Source organism: Bos grunniens, chromosome 20, assembly GCF_055505025.1.
Source record: "Bos grunniens cultivar Pamir isolate PY7600 chromosome 20, Bosgru_T2T1.0, whole genome shotgun sequence".
Lineage (NCBI taxonomy): Eukaryota > Metazoa > Chordata > Mammalia > Artiodactyla > Bovidae > Bos > Bos grunniens.
In genome coordinates this window covers 69,361,980-69,389,441 of record NC_141184.1, presented here as the reverse complement: position 1 = coordinate 69,389,441, position 27,462 = coordinate 69,361,980, and the positions used below count along the sequence as shown (strand labels likewise).

Sequence of the window (27,462 nt, the reverse complement as noted above, 5' to 3'; positions counted from 1 at the left end):
AGAAAAACACCCAACACATTTACCTCCCTGCACAGAAGGAGAGCCGTCTTCCCCACAGGGAACCGCCAGGCCCCAAACTGCTGATTTACTTATTTTTCTTTCTTCATTAGGAGCCGAGGAAAAGGCTCTCTAGTATTCTGGCCTGGAGAATTCCATGGACTGTATAGTCCATGGGGTCGCAAAGAGTCGGACACAACTGAGCGCCTTTCACTTTCACTTTCAGTGGTGACAGCGCTTCCTGCACCTCGTTCAGACCCTGGGCGGGAGCTGGGACTGCCGCGTGCGCCCAGCCCCTCCTCCGGGGCCTCTGGCTCCTCTCTTCCCCACCGTGAGGCCCTGGGGTTATTCCGGCTCAGCTGCTGACAGCCTAGTGACGGGCCAGGCCTGCCAGCTCACAGCCCTGGTCCTCACCAGGGATGGGACAGCACTTAGTGAATACGAGGACGGGCCACGCAGCACCCTGCCGCCCCCCGGAGACACCTTCAGAGCATCAGGGCTGTGCCTCCCCAGTGGCCGGGACAGTCGGCAGCCGTCTGCCCTCGGCACTGAGCCCTGCCTGCGGCAGAGGCTCTCCCTTCCTGTCCTTCTGTCCCCCTGCCCATTTCTCTGCCCAGACTCATCTGGGTCTGGGGGACGAGAGTACAAGCATCTGATCAAAGTTTAAAGTAGGGAGGGAAAGAAATACCCAGGGCGACAGGACAGGAAAGAGACTCAGAAAGCCTTAGAAGAACCCTGAGGTCAGACTGTGTCCAAGGCCTCCTGGACCATTCATTCTTCTTTATCATTTTCTCTTCAAATCCTATCTCTTTCAGCCCAAGGAGGTGCCTTCCCAGGTCTCACCCTGCCCGTGGGGCTTCCTTTCAAGGCTTTGAAAGGTGCCTGCCCATCTCTGTCTGCATGTAGCCTCCTTTGGCACAGGTTGCTAACGGCTCTACCATCCCACCTGCAGCATCCCTGCACAGGCCCTGGGAAGTGAGGAGAAAGAACACAGCTGTGCCGTGTGACCCTGGGCAAGCACCACCTCCTCTCTGGGCTCAGTTTACATATCCTTAATGTCAGGGACCGGAGAAGGCAATGGCACCCCACTCCAGTACTTTTGCCTAGAAAATCCATGGACGGAGGAGCCTGGTGGGCTGCAGTCCATGGGGTCGCTAGAGTCGGACACGACTGAGTGACCTCACTTTCACTTTTCACTTTCCTGCACTGGAGAAGGAAATGGCAACCCACTCCAGTGTTCTTGCCTGGAGAATCCCAGGGATGGGGGAGCCTGGTGGGCTGCCGTCTATGGGGTCGCACAGGGTCGGACACGACTGACGAGACTTAGCAGCAGCAGCAGGAGCAATGTCAGGGACGTGGGCAGTAAGTACGTGAAAGAAAACAGCCAGCACAAATCAGTGTCATTTCCCCTCCTTGATTCCTGAAACGTGTTAACTTCAGGATGGACCAACTTCTGACTTTGCCTTCTCTCCAGGCCAGTGAGGGGAGACGCTTGATACAGTGGGAGAGCCCTGACTTTGAGCCAAAGGAGCGTGGGTTGGAGTCCTAGCTCTGTACTCATCAGCTGTGTGACCTCAGGCAAGCAACCTGGCCTCTCTGAACCCCTGTTTCCACATCCGAGTGAGTGAAGGTTGCTCAGTTGTGTCTGACTCTTTGGGGCCCCATGGACCCTAGCCCACCAGGTTCCTCTGTCCATTGAATTCTTCAGGCTAGAACACTGGAGTGGGTTGCCATTCCCTTCTTCAGGGGATCTTCCCAACCCAGGGGTCAAACTCAGGTCTCCTGTACTGCAGGCAGATTCTTTACCATCTGAGCCACCAGGGAAGCTCCTCAAAGTCTACAGATGGGACCGGAGCTATGGGGAGGGTTTAATGGGGCCTCTGGAGAAAAGCACTCAGCACAGCACCCAGCACACAGTAGGCCAACCACAGGCGGCTTGGAGTTTGGTGTAGGGAACTTGAGTCCAGACCGAACCAGGAAGAGGCCTCCAGGAGAGGCCTTCCCCTCCATGGGGAAGAATTCTGTGAATCTCCAGGTCTGAGAGGATCATTCTCATTGTGGGGTCAGGCCACCGGCCTCTCCTGGGCAGATTCTCAGCGTCTCTCTTCCTTCAAGGGGCCGTCAGCCAGGAGCTGGGGGTTGGTGTGTGGCGCCACCTGGTGTCCAAAGGGGACAAGACGGGCTGAGCTGAGATCTGTGCCGCGAGGTGCCAGGAGCAAGAGCAGCCTAGGGAAGGTGGGTACTCGGGTATTGGGGGGCAACATTGCGGGGAGCAGACCTCTTACTTAACATGCAGACGACCAACAAGATAAGGAGAGTAAGTAGGCCATCCTGCTGTAAAAGCAAAGAAAAACTCAAGCAGGGAACAAACTGGAATTTCAGCTAGAGTGATCAGGACTGTCTGTGGAGCGCAACCTGAAGCAGTTTGGGGGATGTGCTGGTCTCTGGGGGGAGGACTTTCCTGGCAGAATAAACAGCCAGTGCCCAGCCAGGAATGTAAGGCTAGGGAGCCCAGGCGAGGACAGAGGCAAAGTGGCCAGGGAGGCGACAGGAGGACAAAGGTGTGTGGCCTGCAGGGCACTGGCAGGGCGGTAAGGGAGCCAGCAGAGAGTGTGGAGTGAAACCCAGACAGCAGGTTAACGGCTGTGCTGTGCGTGGACCGATGAACTGGCGTGGGGCTGAGGGCTCACAGGGAGAGGCGAGGAAGCACCCGGGGGCTTCTGCAGGGACCTCACGGGAGGTGACATCTGCCCCCACCATGAAGGCAGCAGGTAAGAGAGGGGCCAGATCCTGGATGTACTGTAAGTATGGAGTCAGATTTGCTGAGAAACCAGATGTGCGGGTGAGACAGAAATCCAGACTGGCTGCAGGGAGTTTTTTGGTCTAAGCAAATGGCAGGAGCGGGTAGCGTGGCTGAGCGGTCTGAGGCTCTGGGTGAAGGCGCATGGCAGGACAGAGGCACCGTTAATCCAGTGGGCAACATCCGCGCCATGGCTCATCAGAGAACGCATCAGGCGTGGGCATGTTAAGCATGAGATGCATACAGCTTTTATTTTGTGTTATGTATATATATATATATATATTTAATAAGAGAAGATTGACGTCTCGTAGCATTCCCAGACATCCCTGTTAGGAACTGCAGCTTCAGGCCAGCTCTCATCAGCCACAAACCAGACTGTCAGGATACTTGTCTTGAAACCCCAGTTCTGTAGGTGACATGCTATGTGGCTGCAGACAGGTCACCTTACCACTCGGGGCTCATTCTCCCTCCATTTCTAAACGGGGTAGGAGGAATTATTAAAACAGATGTCTCAAGACTCCCTTTCAGTTCTCAGTCTCTTTGACGTCTTAAATATCACCTCTTCAAAGACCTTCCACCGCCCCCCATCCTCTGTCGGCAGGGTCTTTGTTTACATCCTGGCTGGCTGTGTTTCCCACACTCTGGGCTTCAAGGAGGCAGGTACAGTTTCCACTTTGCTCCAGTTTTTGTCTCCAGGCAAGACAAGATCTTCTCAAAGATCTTTGTTCAGTTCTGAGGTGGAAGTGGGAGCGATTGAAGGATTTTGAGCAGACATTTTCCAGGCTTAAATTTATATAACTTAAAAAACAAGCTGACTTGGATTTATAAGCAAGGATCACCGGGTTGCGGTGAGGAGACTGGATGATGGAGGCAGAGAGGCCGGCTGGGAGGCCACGGGAGTCCCCAGGCGGCGGGAGATGGAGCCCCAGGCGCAGGTGGTGGGGGTGGGTGGAGGGACGAGAAGGGACCATCTCTGGTATGCTTGGGAGGTGGAGCCGCCAGGAGACGCTGCTGGACGGGATGTGGGTGTGAGAGAAACCAGGGTCAAGCAAGTCCCCAAAAGTGGTGTCCAAGTACCTGGGAGAATAGTTTCACTAAATGCCACGGGGAGACATAGGCCAGGTTTGGAGGGAAATTTCAGGGGTCTTCTTTAAAGTCTGAGGATTCTGTTAGACATCGAAGTGGAAATGTGAAGAAAGCAACCAGAAGCAGGAGTCTGGCATTCAGGAGGGAGCCAGGCAGGAAATGGAAATTGTGGATCACTGTGCGTAGAGATGGTGTGTAGAGGTATGGAGTGGAGGAGGCCACCCAGGAAGTGACCTGGGCCCTGGAAGCCTGCCTGTCACCCTGCGGAGGCGGGAAGGACACACAGGGACAAGGGACGCAGAAAGCAGAGAACGCACCACCTGCTCCAAGGGGAAGAGCTCCGACCACGGTGCATTGCCTGCAGAGGCCTGAGGCTTTGGAGCCGGGGTGAGCTCTCTGGGACTGCTCTCTGGGCCAGCACCTCTGATCCATGCACAAGGAGAGTACTGCTGATGGTCTTCTGTATGCAGAGACTGCATCCGTGGCTCAGCCAGTATGACACACACACCTCCTGATCCCAGGCTTCTGGAGGTATTTCCCTTCCAGTACTATCCCTGTTTGGTACAGGACAAGATGATGGACCAAGGAGGTGGACAGCTCCCCACAGTCACCTAGCAAGCCTGTGGTAATGCAAGAACAGAGGCCATTTTTTTGTTTTGTTTGGTTTTGGCTTTGGCCTGTGATATCTTACTTTCCCAACCAGAGATGGACTGAGCCTCCTGCATTGGAAGTACAGGTTTTTTTTTTTTTTAATTGGAAGATAATTGCTTTACAGTGTTGGTTTCTGCCATATATCAAAATAAATCAGCTGGAGGTATACATATTGAACCTCCCTTCTGAACCTCCCGCCCCCCTCCTACTCTGTCCCATCCCTATAGGCTGTCATAGAGCACCAGATTTGAGCTCTCTGGAAGTGCAGAGTCTTAACCACTGGACCACCAGGGAAATCCCCAGAGGACGGCTTCTAGGAGACAGGAGGAGGGAAAGAAAGCGAGCACCTCCTGTAAACACCGCCTGCATTCCTAGTGCTGCCCCCACACACAATAGTGCCCGCCCCGGGGCAGGACTTGTCATCTCCTCTTCACAGATGGATACATGGAGGTTCAGAGGTGAAATAACCTGCTCAAGGTCACGTAGTGGCAGAGCCACCTGCAAACCAGGCTGTCTGCATGCAAAATCCCCCTCCGTGTCTGCAGTGGGTTGGCTCCCACCCCCAGTCCATCCACATCACCAACAGAACAATGGGTAGGATCCACTACAGAATGCATTCAAAACAGACAACGTATCAGCAACATTTTTAAATTAACATTATTCCTAGGACCACAGCATCTACAGTAGATTAAAATAAAGATATATACACATGTTAGGTATATCCTGTGTATGGGTACCTAGTGGGAATATGGATTCTTTGTCCTTTCCAGCTCCTCCCTGGCCCCTGAGAGTCCTATAGGCCAGGATCCACTGGCTCAGACATCGCTTTACCACCCTGTTCCCGCTTGTCCTCAGACCCTAACTGCCTGGCAAGGCTTTCCCCATAGGAAGCTGCCACTCCCCTCTCTGCCCTGAATTATTGCAGGAGCCTTGCCAGTGGGCTCCCCGCTTCTGCCCTGCCTCTTCGTTGCTCTCTTAGTCCATTCTCTGCCAGCAGACAAAGAGGTACTGTGAACAAGAAACCAGACTACGTCCCTCCTGTGCTCAGAACTCCTCCCGTGCTGTCCATCTCACCCCAAGAGCACAGGCCCGGCAGGCTCCTGATCGCCGCCGGCCTCCGTCAGGGCCTCTGCCCCACCCCCCTCCCTCTGCTCCAGCACGCCAGCCTCCTGGCTGGTCCACAGACGGGTGCCTGCCTCCTGCCTCAGGGGCTTTGCTCCTGCTGTACGCTCTGCCTGCAGCACTCTCCACCCATCCGCAGGCTCAGGCTCCCACCGCCTTCTGCTCAGACGTCCACTTAGGGAGACTGTTGCTGGCCTTCCCCGCCCCCAGCACCCAGAGCCCCTCCCCTCCGCTTCTGTGCCTTCGTTTCTCCTTGACATTTTCACTCTTTATCATATTACATATTGTAGTTGTTGACATGTTACGATACTTAGACCACCTGATGTGGAAAGCCGATTCACTGAAAAAGACCCTGATGCTGGGAAAGATTGAAGGCAAAGGGAGAAGAGGGCGGCAGAGGATGAGATGGTTGGGTAGCATTACCAACTCAGTGAACATGACTTTGAGCAAATTCGGGGCCGTGGTGAAGGACAGGGAAGCCTGGCATGTTGTAGTCCATGGGGTCACAGAGTCAGACACAACTGAGAGCCGAGCCACAGCATGCTGGTCTCCTATCTCCCTTTATCCCCACTTAAGCATAAGCTCCGTGAGAACAGGCTCATCATCTATTCTGTTCACTGCTGATTCCCCGACCCCTAGAATGGTGCTGGGCCCAGAAAAGGTATTCATGAAATATTTGTTGAATAAACGAATGTCAAATAAAATGGACCAGGCCGCCAGGAGAAAGATGTGTCTATTCTCTCCTGTCTCTGTTCGGCTCAAACCAGGGGGAAGTGAGAGGTGCCAAGGGAATGAAGGAAAGTGGCCCCTGGGGTGGGGGGAGTGCTCAGAAACCTCCAGGACCCAGATTTTAGGCAGGAGTTGAGATGGCTTACAGATGCAGGTTTCTAGTCTGCGTTTCAGAGGACAGTGTCTGTTTCCTTAACTCAGGCTCCAGCGTCCTCACTCCTGCCCTTGGGGAGCCCGACCAGCTTCAGATTCCTGCAGCCATTTGCTGACGTGCTGTGGACAGTTACCCCCCCACTCCATGGTTTTGAGCTCTACCCCGTGCCAGGCTTGTGCTAGCGCCCCACCTATACTGGCCCATGGACTCCCGTCAGGCACCTCTCCATGGCCTGGAGCACCCCCAGTTCCCGATGAGAAAAGGGGGCCTTAAAAATGCCAAGTAACTTGCTAAGGTCACACATCTAGTATCTAAGGTCTTCAGTTCAGTGCAGTTCAGTCGCTCAGTTGTGTCCGACTCTTTGCGACCCCATGAATCGCAGCACACCAGGCCTCCCTGTCCATCACCAACTTCCGGAGTTCACTCAGACTCACGTCCATCGAGTCGGTGCTGCCATCCAGCCATCGCATCCTCTGTCGTCCCCTTCTCCTCCTGCCCCCAATCCCTCCCAGCATCAGTCTTTTCCAATGAGTCAACTCTTCGCATGAGGTGGCCAAAGTACTGGAGTTTCCGCTTTAGCATCATTCCTTCCAAAGAACACCCACAGCTATGAAATGGAAATTGTATTTGCTGGATTTGGGATATAGGTCTGTCACTTAAAGGCTATAGTGACCTTGTCCGGGTCCCCAGTAGACCTCGCCCTCCCCTCCCCCTCCCCCCCTCTTCCTCCCCTCCCCCTCCCCTCCCCCTCCCCTCCCCCTCCCCCTCCTTCTCTGCGCCCCCTACCCCTCTCCAGTCTGTCTGGTTCTTCCTCTTCTCCTGGTCCCAAGCAGCCCCGTGGGCAGTTCTTGGGAGCACCAAGCCCCACATAAAGCGGTCTCTTCCTTTTGCTCCTAACAAGTCGTGCGGCCCTTCCCAACACAACGACGACAGGACGGGGGGAGCAGTGGATACTGAAGAAGCCTCCGCAGCACCCTCTCGCTGGAGTCAAGCTTCCTGCGACCAGCGCTGGGAGGAGGCGTTCATCAATTCCAGATATGACCAGGAGAGGGCAGCAGCAGCCCGAAGAAGGCCCAGGGCCGGCCGCCGCAGCAAGAGCACTGGCTACCTTTCCTTGGGAGTTGTTTAGACTGGAGAGCAAGTTAGATTCCCTGGGGTCCCACAACTTGCTTCGCCTGGCGCAACCCACCTTTTATTCCTTCACAAGTTTCCACAGGAAACTGTAACTGTATTCGACTAAAGGCAGTCCAGATGCTATTATACTTCTACTGTTACTGGTTAATTATTTTAATAATGACCCTGGGATTTCTTTGGAAGGAATGATGCTGAAGCTGAAACTCCAATACTTTGGCCACCTCATGCAAAGAGTTGACTCATTGGAAAAGACTCTGATGCTGGGAGGGATTGGGGGCAGGAGGAGAAGGGGACGACAGAGGATGAGATGGCTGGATGGCATCACTGACTCGATGGATGTGAGTCTGAGTGAACTCCGGGAGTTGGTGATGGACAGGGAGGCCTGGCGTGCTGCGATTCATGGGGTCGCAAAGAGTCGGACACGACTGAGCGACTGAACTGAACCAAACTGAACTGAATGATTAATATTATATAATGATAATAATGATAAGGCTCTAGTTAGATGATCTTTAGATTTTCTTCTGGACTAACAGTCAATTCTGTTTGTACTTCAGCAACTTGTAAAATACAAACAAACAAACAAAAACACTCATCTCTGTTGGATATTTAAGAAAAACAAATGCTCCTCCAGAAGTCAGTATTTCAGGGATAGACCTTGGAGCCAGGCTTCTTGGGGGTTGAATCCTGCATCCACTATTAACTATGTGACCTTTGACAAATTACATCATGTCTCTAAACTCACTTTTCTCATTAATAAAACAAATCAAACTCATAAGATCATCGTGAGAAGTGATACAGCTGAGGTAATACAGGTGGACATATAATACCCAAGCTCAGTAATTCCCCAGCCATCTGTGGTTGTGACAACTTCCGTCCCATGTTTCCTCGGCCCACTCTCACCTGTGGAACCTTCCTGTCCTCCCGTCTCCCTGACACTTTCTAATTCTATAGTCATGTGTGTTCCACCTGCCATACCCCATGGACTGTGCATGTCCATGAAATTCTCCAGGCAAGAATCCTGGAGTGGGTGGCCATTTGCTTCTCCAGGGGATCTTCCCAACCCAGAGATCAAACCCAGGCCTCTTGCATCGCAGGCAGGTTCTTTACCATCTGAGCCACCAGGGAAGCCCGGGATACAGCTGTTCACAAGTCAGATCTCCTTTCTCCACCTCACCGATTCAGTTGGATGAGGTTCAACTGCATGTGTTCAAGTTCCAAAATAACCTAACACTAGAGTGTGAAGTTTTTCTCTCTTACATGTTAAAGAAGGCAGGAGGAAGTGGTGCATGGTTGGGATGGCAGCCTCAAGGAATCACAAAGAACTCAGGCTCCTTCTATCTTTCTGTTCTGCCAATATCAACCTATGGGTGTTACTTCATGGCCCCAAATGGCTGCACAAGCGCAGCCATCAATTCTACAGATGACAGTGACAGTGGAGAGATTTAAAAAGTAGAATCAACAGAACTCTGTGATGAATTCAGAAGGAAATGGGGACCAGGGAAATGCCAAGGGTGACTCCTGAGTGGCTGATATGAGAATTAGATATTTTTCCCATCTTCTGAGACAAGGATAGTGATCTGAAGGCCAGGAAGTGGTGGGCAGTAGAGTTTCACAATGGATATTAGCTTATCAACGCTATGGGAAAGCTTGGGGGGCAGAAACCTACCCAGCGTGGTGCTCGACATTAGCAGGGAATGGAAAAGTCAGCTAAGTCTAGGTGAGCTTGAGCCCATGGCTGCCGTCTGAATTTCAGGTGAGCACTTACTTATGGTTTAGGCTGTGTACTGGGTGATGGTGCTCCCAAACTGCAGGTCAATACCCAGAACTGAGTTAAAATTAATCATGCCAAAGGAAAAACTGGCAGGGAAAGTCTTTGACTGGTGCCTCAGGCTTTGGACAACAGAGGCATATCTATTTTTCTACATACACACCAAGGCTATAGACTGAGTGAGAAGTGGAGCCTAACATCAGGGAGGATAAACAGCATTTACTGTTAATAAAATCTTAGTGTGTGCTAGGCATGGGCGGATATATTTGAGAAGAAGCCTGGTTGTTTAAAACTCTCAGCCCTCACTTGCCATTGCCTGAGATGCCAACAGACTTTGTAGTCTAGAGAACTATAAACCTTGGTAATATCCTACAGGGGAAACAGTAGAAGGCAGCTTGGCATGGGATGAACAGAATGGACTCTTGCTTGCTTTGGATGCACAGGAACTGGGGATTGGGGGGTGGGCGGGGGGGAGCATCGTCTTTCAGCGGGAATCCAAACTCCACCCTGGAATTGCTACTTCCTTTTGGCTTGCAGCTGTGCAGAGGATTCAACATTCGCTGAACCACAAAGCCCCTGGGTGCAAAAAGAGAATATATCTTGGTCCCCACTGTTCCCTTCTCCAAGGAACTGATTCAAGCAGAGGCAAGTCCCCACCTCCCAGCTCAGAAGGCAGCTCTCGTTTATTGCCTCCCAACATGTGCCCACGGAGGCCTGAGGGCATGGCCTGTCCATTGCCCTGCGTCCCTACCAAGAGCTTCTTTCCAGACTCCATTTCTGAGCCTCATCACATTTCTCTGGGGCTGTTGACCTGGTCAAAGTTAAGGCAGCAGGAGAAAATGTGGGCTTCCCTGTTTCTGCCCTGCTGTGAGGAAGGCCTTTTTAGGGCCAATCCTCCCTCAGTGTGAGAAGCTGCTCTGGAGCCCTCCAGGAGGCTGTGCTGGTCCCCAGGGAAGGTGTCTGTCATCCCATCTGTGTTCTCTCTTGCAGGTAAGTCAGGCTGGACCAGCGGGAGGGCTGTGTGATGGCACACTGGCAGTTTGGGAGCAAAAGCGGCCACAGTAAGACACGAGTCCTTCATTGCTTCTCGATTCTCAGATAGGGTGGTTTCAATGTGCGGGTTTCTCCTGTCCCAAAGGAGACTTCTCTGGGTCTGGAGAGGGGATGCCAAAACTCAGGGTCACACTGAGGGCCCCTAGCTTTGGTTGGGGGAGGCGTGGCTTTTGGTTGGAGGGGACAGTGGCTTCTGGGTACCATAGGTACCGTAAGGCCTGTGCATGTGGCTTGCACTCGGCTGCCTGCTCCAAGGGAGTATCTTCCCATGATCTATGACACTGGCTCTTAAGAGCTTCATCTGGTGGCTTCAAATGGCTGAGACCTACCGTCACGGTTTGGAAGGGTGCAGGGAACTTTGAGGGAACCTCGTCAGTCCCACGTGGATGCTCTGAAAGACCCTCGACCTCGGTGGCATGCAGCCTCGGCCGTTTCCAAACTCATGGGCATCCCACTAGCCATGTCTCCCATCCCTGGCTTTGCATCTCCCACTCATCGCCTCATGTCAAAATTGCAGCCGATGGGAACGGTTTTTAGACTCCAGTCACTGCGCGTGTAGGAGGGGGGACTGTGATGTGGAGGAAAGGCCAGGTTTCTAGTGACATTTGATTTGTGGCACTAAAGCGTAAAAGACTCCAGAGGGACCTGTGTGTGCAGCCTCAGGACTTGGCGGGTAACACCCTCCGCCTCCGACCCCCTGTAACTTCTCCGTGGTTCCGGGCCGCGGGGTCCTGTTGTGGACGGGTCGTGTGCACAGGGCTAACTCTTGCCTAAAAGGGAGTTGGGGACAGTTTCTTCCAAGTGTGAGAGGAATTCATTTTCTCTGGGTTTTAAGGGAACAGGACATGCCGGGGTTGTGTGATTCACTGTTCTCAGGATGCTTTAGAAAGAGGTGCCCCCCCAAGGCTCGAGGATGGTTTCTCCCAGGGTGCTCTGGGGCGGCTGCATCCTGGGCTCTGTGTCCACTAGGAAGACGAGATGAAGGGAAAGATGTGCGTGCGTCCATGCTCAATCGCTTCAGTCGTGTCTGACTCTTTGCAACCCTATGGACCATAGCCCACCAGGCTCCTCTGTCCATGGGATTCTCCTGACAAGAATACTGAAGTGGGCTGCCATGCCCTCCTCATCTAGGGGATCTTCCCGACCCAGGGATCAAACCCATGTCTCTTGTATCTTCTGTACTGGTAGTCGGGTTCTTCACCACAAGCGCCACCTAGAAAGCCCAAAAGGAGAGACAGATATCTTCAAACTTCCACTTGAAGAAAGTCATTCTGAGGTGGGAAACCCAGGATTTGGACTATTTTCTCTCTCTGAGAAGTAAATAAAATGTCCCTCAGACCAGGTAGGTGTTCGGCGGCCCATACACAGCCTGAGCCTCAGTCACGAGCCTCCCTAGCCGGCATGGGCGTCTCCCCAGGGTACACCCCACACCCTCAGTGCTTTGCCCAGACTCTGAATCCTCACGTCTGCTGGTGTATTGGGGAGGCCTGCTCCCCTGGGTCTCAGCCAAGACTCAAGAGCAACACCATCCTCTTGGCGATGTTTTCAGCCTTTCAGTCGACTTAGTCCTCTCTAAATCAAATTTATGGAATGTTTCTGTTCATAAACTCCAGCCTCCCCAAGATGGAGTCTTTTCCAGCATAAAGGAGGCCTTTGGGAAAAGAGCTCAGAAGCCTTCAGGGTTGGTAGGAGGGGGGCCTGGGGTAACTGAAACATCCAACGTTTCAGAGCAGGGGCCAGTGCCTTAAAGCTTTTGCTGCCCTCACGTACTTTTCCTAGTCCGAGGCCCACGAAGGCCCTGAGTGTTAAGTATGCCTCGTCTCTGGAGTGGGGAGCTGCACCGGGTCTTCCTGGTGGTGCTCGGCCTCAGTAGTTGCCCTGAAGCAGTGGGATCTTAGTTTCCCAACCAGGGGTGAATCCACATCCCTGGAAGGCGGATTCTTAACTACTGGACCACTGGGGAAGTCGCAAGCTCATTTTTAAGCACTTTGAAAGTCTCTTTGAAAATAATGTAAGGTGATTGGTGACTGCCAAGACTAAGTGAAAAGCCCTTGAGGAAGTGAACAACGTCAGCACAGCAGGCGGCAAAGGGAGGCGGCACCCGCAGGTGTCCCTCCTTCAGGACCAGCCCTAGCTCGGTGCACAGACCCGCCCCCCACCACGCCTCTCCCTCCACCCCTGCTCCCTGCAGCCTGCCCAGATCCCTCCTGTCCGTGAAAGTGAAGGTCACGCTGTCGTGTCCAACTCTTTGCGACCCCATGGACTGTAGCCCGCCAGGCTCTTCTGTCCATGGGATTCTCCAGGCCAGAATGCTGGAGTGGGTTGCCATTTCCTTCTCCAGGGGATCTTCCCAACCCAGAGATCGAACCCAGGTCTCCTGCATTGCAGGCGGATTCGTTACTGACTGAGCCACCAGGGAAGCCTGTCTATGAAGTTGGGGTCAATGTGTATCCCCATCTTGTCAAACAAGGATGCCCTATGAGAGGTGACTCAGGTCCTCTGAGCATGCCACTGAGTCAGCCCCCAGCCCTCCTCTCCTCCCGGCTGGGTGTGAGCCGCCTGTCCCCCTCAGTCCTCACAGCGCCCCCTGGAGGCGTCTCCAGTCCCTCTTGGTCAGATGCGTGAGAGCAGGGCATGAAGCCGCTGGCCACATCACAGGCCAACAGAGCTGCAGAGAATCCCGGCTGATGCCTCCGCCGCTCCTCACGGCTTCTTTCTAGACCTAAGAAGGGAAAGACGTCAAGAGCCCAGGGGCTGCTCTCAAGAAGCAGATGGGCAAGAGGAAAATGGGGAGGGGCCACATGTATTGAGCACCGACTGTGTGCACACAGTGCTAGGCACGTGACTCATTGTTGCTAGCGTCATAGACCTCCAAAGCCTATGGGAGCATGTGGAATACGAAGCCCCTCCCCTTGCCTGTCTCCCAAGGGGCACTGACATTAAAGGGTCCCAGCTCACTGAATAAACCTGGGGGCCACAGGGGGCCTCCATCGGACTCCAATACTGCTTTCCCAGTATCTTCATCAGAGTGATGGCTGAGACCCACAGCCACGTATAAAGGACAGGTGTGGGGGAGTTCCATAGGAAGTTTCCTTCAAGTCCCAGCCCCCTCAGTTTTCTTTTAACCTCATCTACTGTGTTTGCTTCAAGCCCAGGAGAGCTGAGGGCTGAGGGTGGATCTGAGAGAAGCAAATTCAGATGCAGATTTTAATCAAATCAATATTCAACCATAGCTCCCATCATCCCACTTCATCTTTAAACCCACAACCTTCTTGTACCTGGGATTACTATCTCCATTTTATTGGAGGAAATGGAGGTTCTGAGAGACCAAGTTAGTTACTCAGGATCAGCCAGTGAAGAAGAGATGAATCCAGATGCGGGAATCTGAGTCACGCTTTCCAAACAGGAGCTGTAACTATTACCTGATGGGACAAAAGGGACTTTGCCACTGTAATTAAGTTTGGGACCTTGAGATGGGGAGATTTTCCTGGATTATCCAGGTGAGCCCTAGATGTAATCACAGGGCCCTTTTAAGAGGGAGGCAGGGACTTCCCTGGTGGTTCAGTGGTTAACATTTGTTTCTTCCACTGCAGGGGGAGTGGGAGGGGGATAGGTTTGATCCCTGGTTGGGGCCAGCAAAGTGACTCAGTTATAGACATATATTCACAGACATAGAGAAGAGACCTGTGGTTGCCAAGGGGAAGGAGAAGAGGGGAGGGAGTTTGGGGTAAGTAGCGACTTAGCAGCAGCAGCAGCAGATGCAAACAATTACACTTAAAGTAGATAAACCACAGGGTCTTATTGTGTAACGCAGGGAACCAAATCCAGTCTCATGGGATAAATCATAATGGAAAAGCCACAGTAGACTTTTGAGCAGGGATTGAATGTGTTGACATCTGTGAGCATCTGTCTGGCTTCTCTGGGAGAGTGCACCAGAGTGGAGGAGTCCAGAGGCCAAGTCAAGACTTGCATCTGTTCAGGGCTGAGCTGAGCAACAGCAGCAGCACGAGTGCCTGGCTCTCAACCCAGACCACTGCTGATTTCTGCCCGTGTCCCCAGCAGCCAGGCAGGTCACAGAGTGAGTGCTCTGTGGGACAAGGGAGGGAGAGAAGAATTCAGGACGGCTGAGGTTTGCAGCTGCCAGAAACTGAAGGGTTTGGGGAAGGCTTGGGGGCACCAGCAGAGGGCGCTGGCTGGCAGCCCAAGGTCCTGTTGGCTCTTTTAGGTCCTGGCCTGCCCTTGCCTCCAGGTCACAACCAGTTCAGCAAAGCACTCTGCTGCAATGATCACGGTGAAGCAGGGGCCCAGAGCTGAGTCAGGGCGACCCTCAGGCTTCAGGGGAACCCCCAACCCTGGGCAGCTTGGCCTTGAAGATGTAAATAGTTATAAAAGAAGAGGAGGGAGGTTGAAAATTAATGAACAAAGTAGACAACATATTAGAAGAGGAAAAAAAAAAAAAAAACAGAATAAATCTCAAGAAAGTAGAAGAAAAAGTAAATAATAAAAGTAACAGGAGAAATTAACTTTTGAAAATAAATAAGTGAAAGTTGCTCAGTCGTGTCTGGCTCTTTGTGACCCCATGGACTGTACAGTCCATGGAATTCTCCAGGCCAAAAAACTAGAGTGGGTAGCCTTTCCCTTCTCCAGGGTATCTTTCCAACCCAGGGATCAAACCCAGATCTTCCACATTGCAGGCAGATTCTTTACCAGCTGAGCCACAAGGGAAGCCCAAGAATGCTGGCGTGGGTAGCCTATCCCTTCTCCAGGGAATCTTCCCCACCTAGGAATCAAACTGAGGTCTCCTGTGTTGCAGGCGGATTCATTACCAGCTGAGCTACCAGGGAAGCAAATGTAAATGTAAGTAAAATTCTAGATAAAGTTTTGTTTTTGTAAGATTGATCCCCGCCCCACCACCCCCCCCCGACCAAAAAAAAAAAACAGAAAGCATAAACAAATTTTAGGAGGAAAAAAAGGAAACATAAGACCTTTAGAGATTTAAGAGGACATTCTGAACAACCATCGTGCAGTAATTAGAAAACCTGTAGAAAACAGAAAAAATTTTATAAAAATATAGACTTACCAAAACTGACTCAAAATGATACTGAAAACTGATAGCCTCAGAGAAATTATCAGTTAATAAACACCTTTTCTCAACACAGACTTCAGACCCAGACACTTTTACCAGTTGATTGTAATGAATATTCAAGGAATATTTTAAGAAGGAAGACTTCCCAACTCATTATCAAGCACACATAAGCTTGACATCAAATCCTGCCAAAGAAAGGGTAATTAAAATATAATATTGCTCATGTAGATATATTAATAATAATTTTTTGTAAATCTCAACAAAATACTAGCAAGCTTATTCCAACAACATAAAGAAGCTGAGGTTACTCAGGAATGCAGGATTGGCTTAAAGTCACTTCAAGCAACGTACATTAATAAAGGACAAAAATCATGTGCTCATCAACATATGCGGATGAGGTAAAAGCGTTTGACAAAATCTCCCATCGATTATTTTTTTTAAAGAACTAATGGGGTTTATTTATTTATTTATGGCTACACTGGGTCTTCGTTGCAGCGGGGACTTTCTCTACCTGTGGTTCTCGGGTTTTGCATTGCGGGGGCTTCTCCTATTGCAGAGCGTGGTGAGTACAGGCTCAGTAGCTGTGGCATGCAGACTTAGTTGCTCTGCAGCACGTGGGATCTTCTCGGATCAGGGATCAAACCCGTGTCTCCTGCATTGACGGGTGGATTCTTTACCACTGAGTTACCAGGGAAGCCCTGTCCATTATCTTTTTAAACATAGCAAACCAGGATTAGAAAGAACTCTCTTAGCCTGGTAAAGGGTATTTGCAAAAAGCATGCAGCAAACACTATACCTAAGAAAGAATCGTTGAAAATATACCCTTTAAGGGCATTAACATCACTTTTTTAAAAAATGGTTTTGGAAATCCCAGCTAGCACAGGAAGGCAAAAGAAATCAATAAAATGTGTAAGAATCAGAAAAAATTTATGGGTGATACAGTTGCATAGATTCAAATAATCTAAGATACATTATCAAAATTCTTGTATTCAATGAGGTTTTTGGACAAAAATCAATGAAAAACAAACACCCAGAGAAAAAAGAAACTGGCCCCTTTAAAAATATTATTTAAAATAATATTAAATATCTAAAACATCTAGGAATAATCCACAAAGGTTGTACATTTGTGGGGGGAATTAATAAAACTTTATCCATGACATTAAGGAAGATCTACAGAGATGGGGGGCCCTTCCCTGTAGCTCAAACACTAAAGAATCTGCCTGCGATGCAGGAGACCAGGGTTCGATCCCTGGATCGGGGAGACCCTCTGGAGAAGGGAATGGCAATCCACTCCAGTATTCTTCCCTGGAGAATTCCATGGACAGAGAAGCCTGGCGGGCTACAGTGCATGGGGTCGCAGAGTCGGACACAATTGAGCGACTGACAGACACACAGACGTAGATGGGGAGAATGAGCCATGACTGGATTGGAAGACTTAACACAGTGAAGACGTCAGTTCACCCCAAAGTGGCCTGTGATTCTGATGAAGAGCTGATCAGAATTCTAACATTTCAGGAACTTTAAGAACTACTCCCAAAATGTTTATGGAAATTCAAATAATCAAGAATGACAGCAATACTTTTGAAAGAATGTAATGAAAGGACTGACTCAACCAACAAGTGAGACTCAGGATAAAGCAAGAATGGTGAGGAGAGTGTAGTTACAGAGAGAAACAAATAGACGATGGGAAACAATCGTTCAGAAGGTCCTCCCACAGATACAGAGAGCTGACACGTGACCCGCAAACCTGTGGAGCAAACAATAGACTTTTAAATAGCCGTGCTGGGGACCACTGGTGGTCTATTGTGGAAAAAAATTAAATTGATTTCCTACTTCACATGCCGTCACTTCAGTCATGTCTGACTCTTTGTGACCTTATGGACCATAGCCTGCCAGGCTCCTCAGTCCACGGGATTCTCCAGGCAAGGGTACTAGGGTTGGTTGCCATGCCCTCCTCCAAGCGATCTTCCAACCCAGGGATCGAACCCCAGGTCTCCTGGCAGATTATTTACTGCCGAGCCACCAGGGAAGCCTGCTTCATACCCTGTACCAGGTATAAAAATCAGTACCAGGATGGGAGAGGGGTTTGGGGGAGAATGGATACATGTGTATGTATGCCTGAGTCCCTTCGCTGTTCATTTGAAATTACCACAACATTGTTGATCAGCTATACAAAATAAAAAGCTTAATGTTTGGGAAAAAAAATCAATACTGGGCTTGCCTGGTGGTTGGGTGGTTAGGACTCTGAGCTTTCACTTCAAGGGGTACGGGTTCAATCCTGGGTCAGGGAACTAAGATCCTACATGCTATACATCATGAAAAAAAAAAAAAGTTAGGACCAGGTGAATTAAAAATCTAAATGTGAAAAAGAAAAATGATAAAACTTTCAGAAGACAATATAGGAGAATATATGTATGGCCTCACGTTAGGAAAGGATTTCTTTAACAAGATACAAAAAGTATAGACCATAAGGAAAAGATGAATAAGTTTGATTTCATTCAAATTAAGAATTTTGCCCATCAGAAGATTCTTTGAAAGTGAAAGTAGTAGTCGCTCAATCATGTCCTACTCTTTGTGACCCCATGGACTGTAGCCGCCAGGCTCCTCTATCTATGGAGTTCTCCAGGCAAGAATACTGAAGTGGGTTGTCATTCCCTTTCCCAGGCGATCTTCCTGACCCAGGGATTGAACCTGGGTCTCCCACATGGCAGGCAGATTCTTTACCACATAAGCCACCAGGGAAGCAAAAGTCACTTTAAAGAGGGTTAAAATATGAGCCATGGAGTGGGAGAAGTTATTTGCAGCACATATTAATATAACCAATAGAAGACTAGTATCCAGGATTAAGTTGAAGAAAGCAAACACTCTAACATAAAAAATGGGCAGAAGATTAAAAAAACTAATTTCACAGAAGAATTTTAAGGCTCACAATTCTATGCAAAGTTGCTTAACCTCATTAGTAATCAGAAAAAATTCATATGAAAAGACAGTGAGACAGATTTAGAGAACAAAATTATGGTTAACAGAGGGGAAGGGGAAGGGGGGGATAGTTAAGGAATTTGGGGTTGACATGTACACATTACTATATTTAAAAATGGGTGTCTAACAAGGACCTACTATATAGCACAGGCAATGCTACTCAGTATTATGCATTAAACTAGTTGGGGATATAATAATAATTTAATTATTTTTCAAAAATAATTTGAAAAAGAATAGATAGATGTATACATAGAACTGAGTCACTTTACTGTACACCTGAAACTAACTCAATACTGTTAATCAATTATACTCCAACATAAAAAGTTAAAAAAAAACACATGCTTAGTCGTGTCCACTCGAGACTCCATGGACTATAGCCCACCGTATTTCCCACTAAGTTATGACTGACTGGCACAAGGAGCATATTTTAAAAGGAAGCTTCTGAATCCAAAGGAATTTCAGATCTGGAGAATTTTAGACCCAGTAACCAGAAGGGTGAGTGAGAATTGGGCTTCGCAAGTGGCACAGTGGTAAAGAACCCACCTGCCAATGCAGAAGACCCAAGAGACGTGGGTTCATTCTCTGGGTTGGGAAGATCCCCTGGAGGAGGAGATGGCAACCCACTCCAGTATTCCTGCCTGGGAAATTCCACAGACAAAGGTACCTGGCAGGCCACAGTCCATGAGGTCTCAAAGAGTTGGACATAATTGAAGCCAGTGAGTGAATATATCTGAAGGGCAGAAGAGTTTGGGGTCTTTTTGGCTCCAAACCAGAAAGGTTTGGAGGGTATAATGAGGAAAAGGTGGGAAGGATGCAATTCAAAGTCAAGTTTGGATTGGATCACATAAAATCTTGTACTTACCCTGAGATTCTTGGAAATCCAGTAGTGTCAAGGGAAGGGAGGAGATTTCTAGAGCTTTTCTAACTGTGTCCCTATGAGTTTTTTCTTCTCCAGCTACACACAGACCTGGGTGCAGGCCAAAGAATGTTCAAACTACTATATAATTGCACTCATTTCACATGCTAATAAGTTTACATTCAAAATCCTTCAACATAGGCTTCAGCAGTATGTGACCTAAGAACTTTCAGATGTACAAGCTGGGTTTAGAAAAGGCAGAGAAACCAGAGATCAAATTGCCAACATTCACTGAATCATGGAAAAAGCAAAGGAATTCCAGAAAAACATCTGCTTTATTGACTATGCTAAAGCCTTTGACTGTGTAGATCACAACAAACTCTGGAAAATTCTTGAAGAGATGAGAATACCAGACCACCTTACTTGTCTCCTGAGAAACCTGTATTCAGGTCAAGGAGCAATAGTTAAAACCAGACATGGAACAACGGACTGGTTCAAAATTGGGAAGAGAGTAGACAAGGCTATTTTGTGTCACCCTGATTATTTTATTTACATGCAGAGTACATCATGCAAAATGCTGGGCTGGATGAATCACAAGCTGGAATCAAGATTGCTAAGACAAACATCAACAATCTCAGATATGCGGATGATACCACTCTAATGGTAGAAGTGAAGGAACTAAAGAGCTTACTGATGAAGGTGAAGACCACTCTAATGGTAGAAGTGAAGGAACTAAAGAGCTTACTGATGAAAGTGAGGAAGAAGAGTGAAAAAGCTGGTTTAAAATTCAGCATTCAAAAAATGAAAATCATGGCATCTGTCCGCATCACTTTATGACAAATAGAAGGGGAAGAAGTGGAAGCAGTAACAGATTTTATTTTCTTGGGCTCCAAAATCACTGCAGATGGTGACCGCAGTCATGAAATTAAGACACTTGCTCCATAGAAGGAAAGCTATGACACACCTAGACGGCATATTCAAAAGTAGAGACATCATTTTGCTGACAAAGCTCCGTCTAGTCAAAGCTATGGTTTTTCCATTGTCATGTGTGGATGTGAGAGTTGGACCACAAAGAAGGCTGAGTACTGAAGAACTGATGCTTTCGAATTGTGCTGCTAGACTTCTTCTCTAGACTTTTGAGAGTCCTTTGGACTGTAAAGAGATCAAACAATTCAATCCTAAAGGAAATCAACCCTGAATGTTCATTGGAAGGACTGATACTGAAGCGGAAGCTCCAATACTTTGGCCATCTGATGGAAGAATTGACTCACTGGAAAAGACCCTGATGCTGGGAAAGATTGAAGGCAGGAGGAGAAGGGAACGACAGAGGATGAGATGGTTGGATGGCATCACCAACTCAATGGACATGAATTTGAGCAAACTCTGGGAGTTAGTGAAGGATAGGGAGACCCGGCGTGCTGCAGTCCACGGGGTCACAAAGAGTCTGACATGACTTAGTGACTAAACAACAGCCATAAACAAAGTCCATAGCATTAATCCAGCATGAACACCTAGTGCTTAGATCCGATTTTAGACCAATCCTGTGTCCCTCAGAATATTCCCATCCGTCTCCTTAACAAGTGCCATCCGGCTGATGTTACAGGAATCTTGGAACTCTCACCATCTATAATCTTCTATCTCCCTCCCACTGAGTTTTTCTTTTTATCTCTCCTTCCTGAACATAATTTATTTTTTACTTTTAAATATTTGCTTCTGTTAAAAAACAAAACAAAACAAATGAACGCCTGGGACAGATTTATAAAGAGCGTTCCTGGAGAGGCGGGTGGATTAATTATTCAGCATCCTCTCCCTTTGTAACTATTTATTGTCTCATATGCATTTATATGGTACCTATCACGGCAGATTTCGCTCCTTGCTGGAGACATAATTTCCAGGGACCGAGTCCTTGTCTGAGATGCATAGATTGTATTGCAATACTATTTTATTTCTGACTGTAATGGCACGTGCCATTGTTGGGTAACTGTGTTCATGTTTTTAAATGTGAAAAATAATCAAATATAACTTGAAAGAGATTGTACAGTAATTCAAGGGGATATTAAACCACCAGGAAGTTAGCTGGCAAATAAATAGGCGTTTGTGGCTGTCAGGGTGAGCGATGGGAAAGCGGGCTGGCTGTGGGGGAGGAGGAGAGAGGGCGGGAGACGAAGTGAAAGGTAGAGCTGCCGTCCCTGGGAGTGTGTTAGGGGACAGCGTTCCCAAGGTCAGAAGGAGAGGCCCTGGAGCCACTGAAGTGGCCAGGTGCAGAGGAAAGGGGGCATTGCCCGCTCAGGATGGAACCGGGAGGCTGGGCTAGAGAAGCCGGCAGGTGTCCACATTTGCTTGTCTCGGTGACATTAGCTGTCAGACTCGAGGGGACGTGCTGGGGCAGAGTGAAAGTGAAAGTCACTCAGTCGTGTCCTACTCTTTGTGACCTCATGTACCATACAGTGCATGGAATTTTCCAGGCCAGAATACTGGAATGGGGAGCTTTTCCCTTCTCCAGTGGATTTTCCTGACCCAGGAATCGAATTGGGGTCTCCTGCATCGCAGGCAGATTCTTTACCAACTGAGCTATATGAAGATAGCCAGTGGGGCAGAGAGGGCCTGACATTTGTTTGTATGCCTGTGGCATGGCAGGCATGTACCAGTGCCTTTACATGTATCTTCTCTCTTTTTATCATTGAAACATCCCTGTGGAAAGGGAGTTGCTGCTTTCCCATTTTACAGATGGAGAAGCTGGAGTTGGGTAAGGAAAGCCTGAGCCCTTTTCCTGACACCACCCTGAATCCTCCTCCCTACAGGAGCGGTAGTGGTGTTAATTGCTCAGTTGTGTCTGACATGTAGCCCACCAGGCTCCTCTGTCCTTGGGATTTTCCAGGCAAGAATACTAGAGTGCGTGGCCATTCCCTTCTCCAACTACCCTACCCCCCAAAACACCCACAAAAAACAAAAACCAGCCACAGGTATACGCTGCTCTATTTAAAATGGATAACCAACAAGGACCTACTGTATAGCCCAGGGAACTCTGCTCAGTGTTACGTGGCATCCTGGATGGGAGGGGAGTTTGGGGGAGAGTGGACGCATGTACATGTATGGCTGAGTCCCTGTGCTGTGCATCTGAAGCTGTTAATCAGCTATACTCAAATATAAAATAAAAAGTTAAAAAAACTAAGGCATAGTCCCTGCCTTCCAGAAGTCTACAGCTGTTTAAGTTGGTTCTAGATGTTAATATGCTCAGATTTTCATTCTTCATTTTGCTTATCTGGGATGAGAGAACACACACCCAAATAAGCAAAGCTTGTCGCGGGGCTGGGATGGAATGGGGGCTGTGGGGAGAGGCGTGAAGGTCTGCGCCTGGGCCGGGGGACACAGTGCCCTCGCATACCCGAGGGGAGGTGGGGAGCGAGAGTGCTGGGCCTCCGAGAGGAGTTCCAGCCGGGCAGCTCTGGAAGGCAGACAGAATGACCGCTTAGCAAGGGGAGGAAAGACAGCCCGGCTCTGTCAATACAGGTCAGGAGGGGTGGCGCCTGGAGCTTTCTGGACCCGGGATTTTGCGTCTTGTTGTGTACACCTGGGGAGGGGGGGAGTCTGCTGCCAGGTGTGACCTTGCAAAGAGCAAGAAGACGTGAGCGCGTCTCTCCTTTGCTGCCCTCTCCTCACTCTTCATCACCGTCAAAAAGTACAGATCTGGGAGACTCCCTCTGGGTTTGAGTTGGGGTTTTGTGCCACAGTTTGTGAGACCTTCTCTGCCCAACCCAGACTCCTGTTGTGGATGCACATAAAAATCTCTAATTTGGGACTTCCCTGGTGGTCCAGCGGTTAAGACTCCGAGCTTCCAATGCCCAGGGCTTGGGTTCAATCCCTGGTTGGGGAGCTAAGATCCCACATGCTGTGTGACTAGGCTGAAAAAGAAAACAAGCAAAAACCAAACTCTAATTTGGTGCCAGTTAACATAAACCACTTTTAAGCCAAGCACTTCTCAGAGGCACACCGATGGAGGCTGGCAGCCCCGGTGGAACCGAGGCCTGGAATGTAGCCCCAGGCAGCTCTCTCTGTCTCCTGCTGTCTCATCCCCGCCCCTCTTTACCTGCAGACAGGCTGTCATTTTCTGATGAACATAGCAGAGGATGGCCACCCTCCACAGCTCCAGGTCTGTTTGAAAGCTTGCCCTCGCAGAGACAGTGCATTGATACCCTTCAGCATTCCATGAAGAAGACTGATGGATTCCCCCCAGATCCTCCACATCAAGCAGCTGGTAGCCAGGGAGCCACCTCCTTTTGAGGAACATCACAATTTTCACTAAAAACATTTAAATTGGAGAAGGATATTTCCTAAGGTAAAGGGTGCTGTTCTGACCAGTCCACAGGTGGCCTTCTTCACCCAGCAATTCCTCTTCTACAAAAGTCACCCCATCCTCATCCCTTTCTTGTGCCATTTCACTCTTCCCACACCACTGCCTCCCTCTGTCTCTCCCTCTCTCCTTCTGAAATCTTCTTTGCACAGCTTTCCGTCAGTGCTAAGCCCTTCCCGTCTCTGGGCTTTGTCTCTGTCCTAATTCCTCCAAGAAGGCTGCCCTCTGGGACCTGCTTTTCTCTGTACTCTTCTGCTCTGGGGTGCCCATGCCATTCCCCCGGGCACCGGTTTTTCCATTTGTCAAATGCTGCCTCGCACCTGCCACGAGCCAGGCTCTGTGCCTCAGGGCCTTGGGGATATCCCCAAGGGCGGATTGCACCTGAAAGCTTGCAGGAACTCACCTTCCAGTCCCGTCCACAAGTCTATAGCAAATTTGTAAAACTGCTACTACTCCCGTCACCATAAAATCATGCTGTACTTTGATGCTGGGTATCCATTTAGGTTTCCCTGGTAGCTCAAATGGTAAAGAATCTGCCTGCAACACGAGAGATCTGGGTTCCATCTCTGGGTGGGGAGGATCCCCTGGAGGAGGGCATGGCAACCCACTCCAGTGTTCTTGCCTGGAGAATCACCATGGACAGAGGAGCCTGGCGAGCTGCAGTCCATGGGGTCAAAGAGTCAGACAGGACTGAGTGACTAAGCACAGGACACATACATACATCCATTTAAAAAGTAGGGAGATCGGCTGAATCTCGGTCATTGCCATAGAAAATTCATTTACTCATGAATATTAATGCATTTAATGAAGGTAAAACATATTTAAAACAAAGTGCTCATTCTAGCTGTTGAATTTGCTCATTACTCTTTCTTATGCAGATATTATGTATGATTTACCTATATATCAAGCATCTGGATAGAGCTCAAGTCTACCTGTGGTTAAATTACGTTAGCTATTTGTTGGTGAAAATTGCAATGTTATTCTCATTTTCAGAGTATTATTGGAGCCAGTAGTTTCACATTAGGTATATGACTTGCATTAACATTATCTGGTTTATGATGCGAATTTTTCTTTATAGCTTTTTGGAATGTAGTAAGATGATGTTCACACAATTTGATTCTGAAATCTATTTATAACGTGTATCATAAAACCATTATTTTGGAGTGTGCTAATCTGAAATTTGGAACAATTCAAGAATAAACAGGGATCAAGTTTGCATCATTACCATTTATAAAAATAAAGACTGGTAAGTTAACTGCATAAAGAAGATTATAAAATAATGACTTCAGTGTCTCTGGAATCAGCACAAAAGATAATAACTGGGCGTAGTCAGAATTACTCTTGAGATTCCCTAAATCATCCTTACAATATAATACATGAAAAACACCAACTCAAAATGCAACCAACAAGTCATTTTTTCCCTCAACATTAGGAGAACTCTGTCTTTAGTTGTGCATTTGATGAAGTTGGCATGTATCAGGACCAGGCTGTCTGAAGACTACATATGTCTGATGGAATGTTGATGTTACCATACAGGTCACACTCAGCCCAGTGAGATGCATGCTACGGGAGACCTCACTTGGAAACCAGGACCCAGAGAGATTGTAACTAACTGGAGCATTGCTTTAGATGCAAGACTGAATTTCTCCTCAGCTCCCATTTCATTGTTTTCTCATATTTATTTTCTCTCTCTCCCTTCCTCTCTTTCTCTCTCATACATAAAAATATCTTTACCTCCATCTGAGTACATTTGCTTACATCTGACCCAAATTAAGTGGTGCTTGTGGGCTTCCCTGGTGGCTTAGATGGTAAAGAGTCTGCCTGCAAAGCAGGAGACATGGGTTCAATCTCTGGGTTGGGAAGATCCCCAGGAGAAGGAAATGGCAACCCACTCCAGTACTCTTGCCTGGGAAATCCCATGGACAGAGGAGCCTGGCAGGCTACAGTCCATGGGATCGTAAAGAGTAGGACACGACTGAAGTGACTTAGCCCTGCATCCACAACCCAAATCAGTCTCAGGTGGCTCCACCCAGACAGGCCAACCCCAGTCCCAGCGCCCACCATCGCTAAGCCCCAGTCGATAGGTCCTGGATGTGCTGATGGCCTTTGGAATGGAGCGAGGTCTCCAGGGCTGACTTCTCCATGTTCAGGTGGCCTGGACTGCTTTTGCACATCGATGGTATGTCAGAGTTGTGGGGGAGCTTGGCTTTCAACGATAAGCACAGGCACCTTCTGTGGCTGAGATCTCAACCTTTGTTTCCACTCCACTTCTGATTCCCATTGTCCTCTGAAAACTGACAGTCTTCTTGGAGAAACATTGTCCTCTCAGCCACAGTACAGTTTAATTACCATGTGCTTGCAGTGGGGGAAAGTCCTATCCTGGAAGCGAGTCCCTCTCTGACCAGTCAGTGATCTTGCTCATTGACCGATGGCTCTGCCACAGGGCAGGAAATTAGAAAAGATCTGCATTTCAGAGTAAGCTTGTGGATGGGGGAACAAAGGCTGGCCCCGAAGGGCTGGTGTGGGTGGGGCTGGAATAAGGGAAAGAGCGAGGGCAGGACAGGCTGGCACAGACTCTGTGTACCATTTCCTCCTGTTGCAAGGCTCAGAGCTCTGGCCTCTGGCGACACTGCCTTCCTGAAGCCAGAGGAGCAAGGCTCTGAGGGGCGTGGCTCTGGGGGCGTGGTTCTGAGGGGCGTGGCCACGGAGGACATGCCCTTTCAGCCTCTCCCAGCCTCCAGGGAATTCTGTCCTAATATTAGGCAGCTGCTTCCTTCAATTACCGGCCATGTATATGAACCAGGTTCTATGAAAAGCTTCCTTCCAGTTTTCCGGGAATGAATCTCAGTGCACAGACTCAGATATGCGAAAAATATCCTAGAATGAACTTCTCTTTTCAGTCCTTGTGACACCTGACCTGCAGCCTGTATTTCCCTGGCATCTCACCTCCTTCACTGAGATTCACACCTCAGGAATGAAACAGATGAGGCCTTGAATGTGGTAACTTCTGGAACAAGTGCCCCTGCAGGGCCATCAAGGGCTTCCCCAGTGGCTCAGTCAGTAAAGAATCTGCCTACAATGCAGCAGACATTTTTTTTTTCCTTGTTTTTCTAGAGAATTCTTCCCTGAGGGCTCTCCCAGAGTCTTACCTGGTTAAAAATACCTCACACGTTCCAAAGTACGCAGAGTGGAGTGAAGAACTAATATGCACAGCAGAGGGAATTTTTTTTTTTCTGCAGCGGCTCTTAGTTGCTGCCCAGAGGATCTTCACTGTGTCATATGAGACCATTATTGTGGTGAAAGGACTCTAGATGTGGTACACAGGCTTAGTTGCTCCTTGGCATATAGGATCTTAGTTTCCTGACCAGGGATCGAACTCATGTCCCATGCATTGGAAGGCAGATTCTTAATCTCGAACCACCAGGGAAGTTCCTCCACTTTTTGTCTTAAACCAGACTCTGGACCAGACGCTTTGCTTTCGTGGTTCCATGTTTTAATCTTCTTTTAGAACTTTAACCTTGAGAGAAGAGCTTTTACTATTAGAATTACTCCATTTCATCATGACTCATCCCCTAATAACCTCTGAGATTTTCTTTTCTTGGCCTTTTCAGGGTCCCAAGATTAGAAAGATAAGACCTACTATTTTCTGCCCACTCTGGCCTATTTCTTGATGCACACCAGTCCATTTAATTCTTC

General features: G+C 48.9%; 1 protein-coding gene across 4 annotated transcripts in view; it reads left to right on the top strand.

Annotated features, from left to right (window-relative positions):
• Positions 1-27,462, top strand: part of KCNIP1 (potassium voltage-gated channel interacting protein 1) — a 408,852-nt gene that overhangs the window by 286,639 nt on the left and 94,751 nt on the right. The window contains exon 1 of one of the 4 annotated variants that reach the window (XM_086361128.1): positions 15,231-15,351. The exons of the other annotated variants lie outside the window; for them this stretch is intronic. The gene's annotated coding sequence lies outside the window, so the exon portion shown is untranslated. Of the gene's footprint in view, positions 1-15,230; positions 15,352-27,462 lie in introns of those variants that run through there. 4 annotated transcript variants of the gene reach the window in all.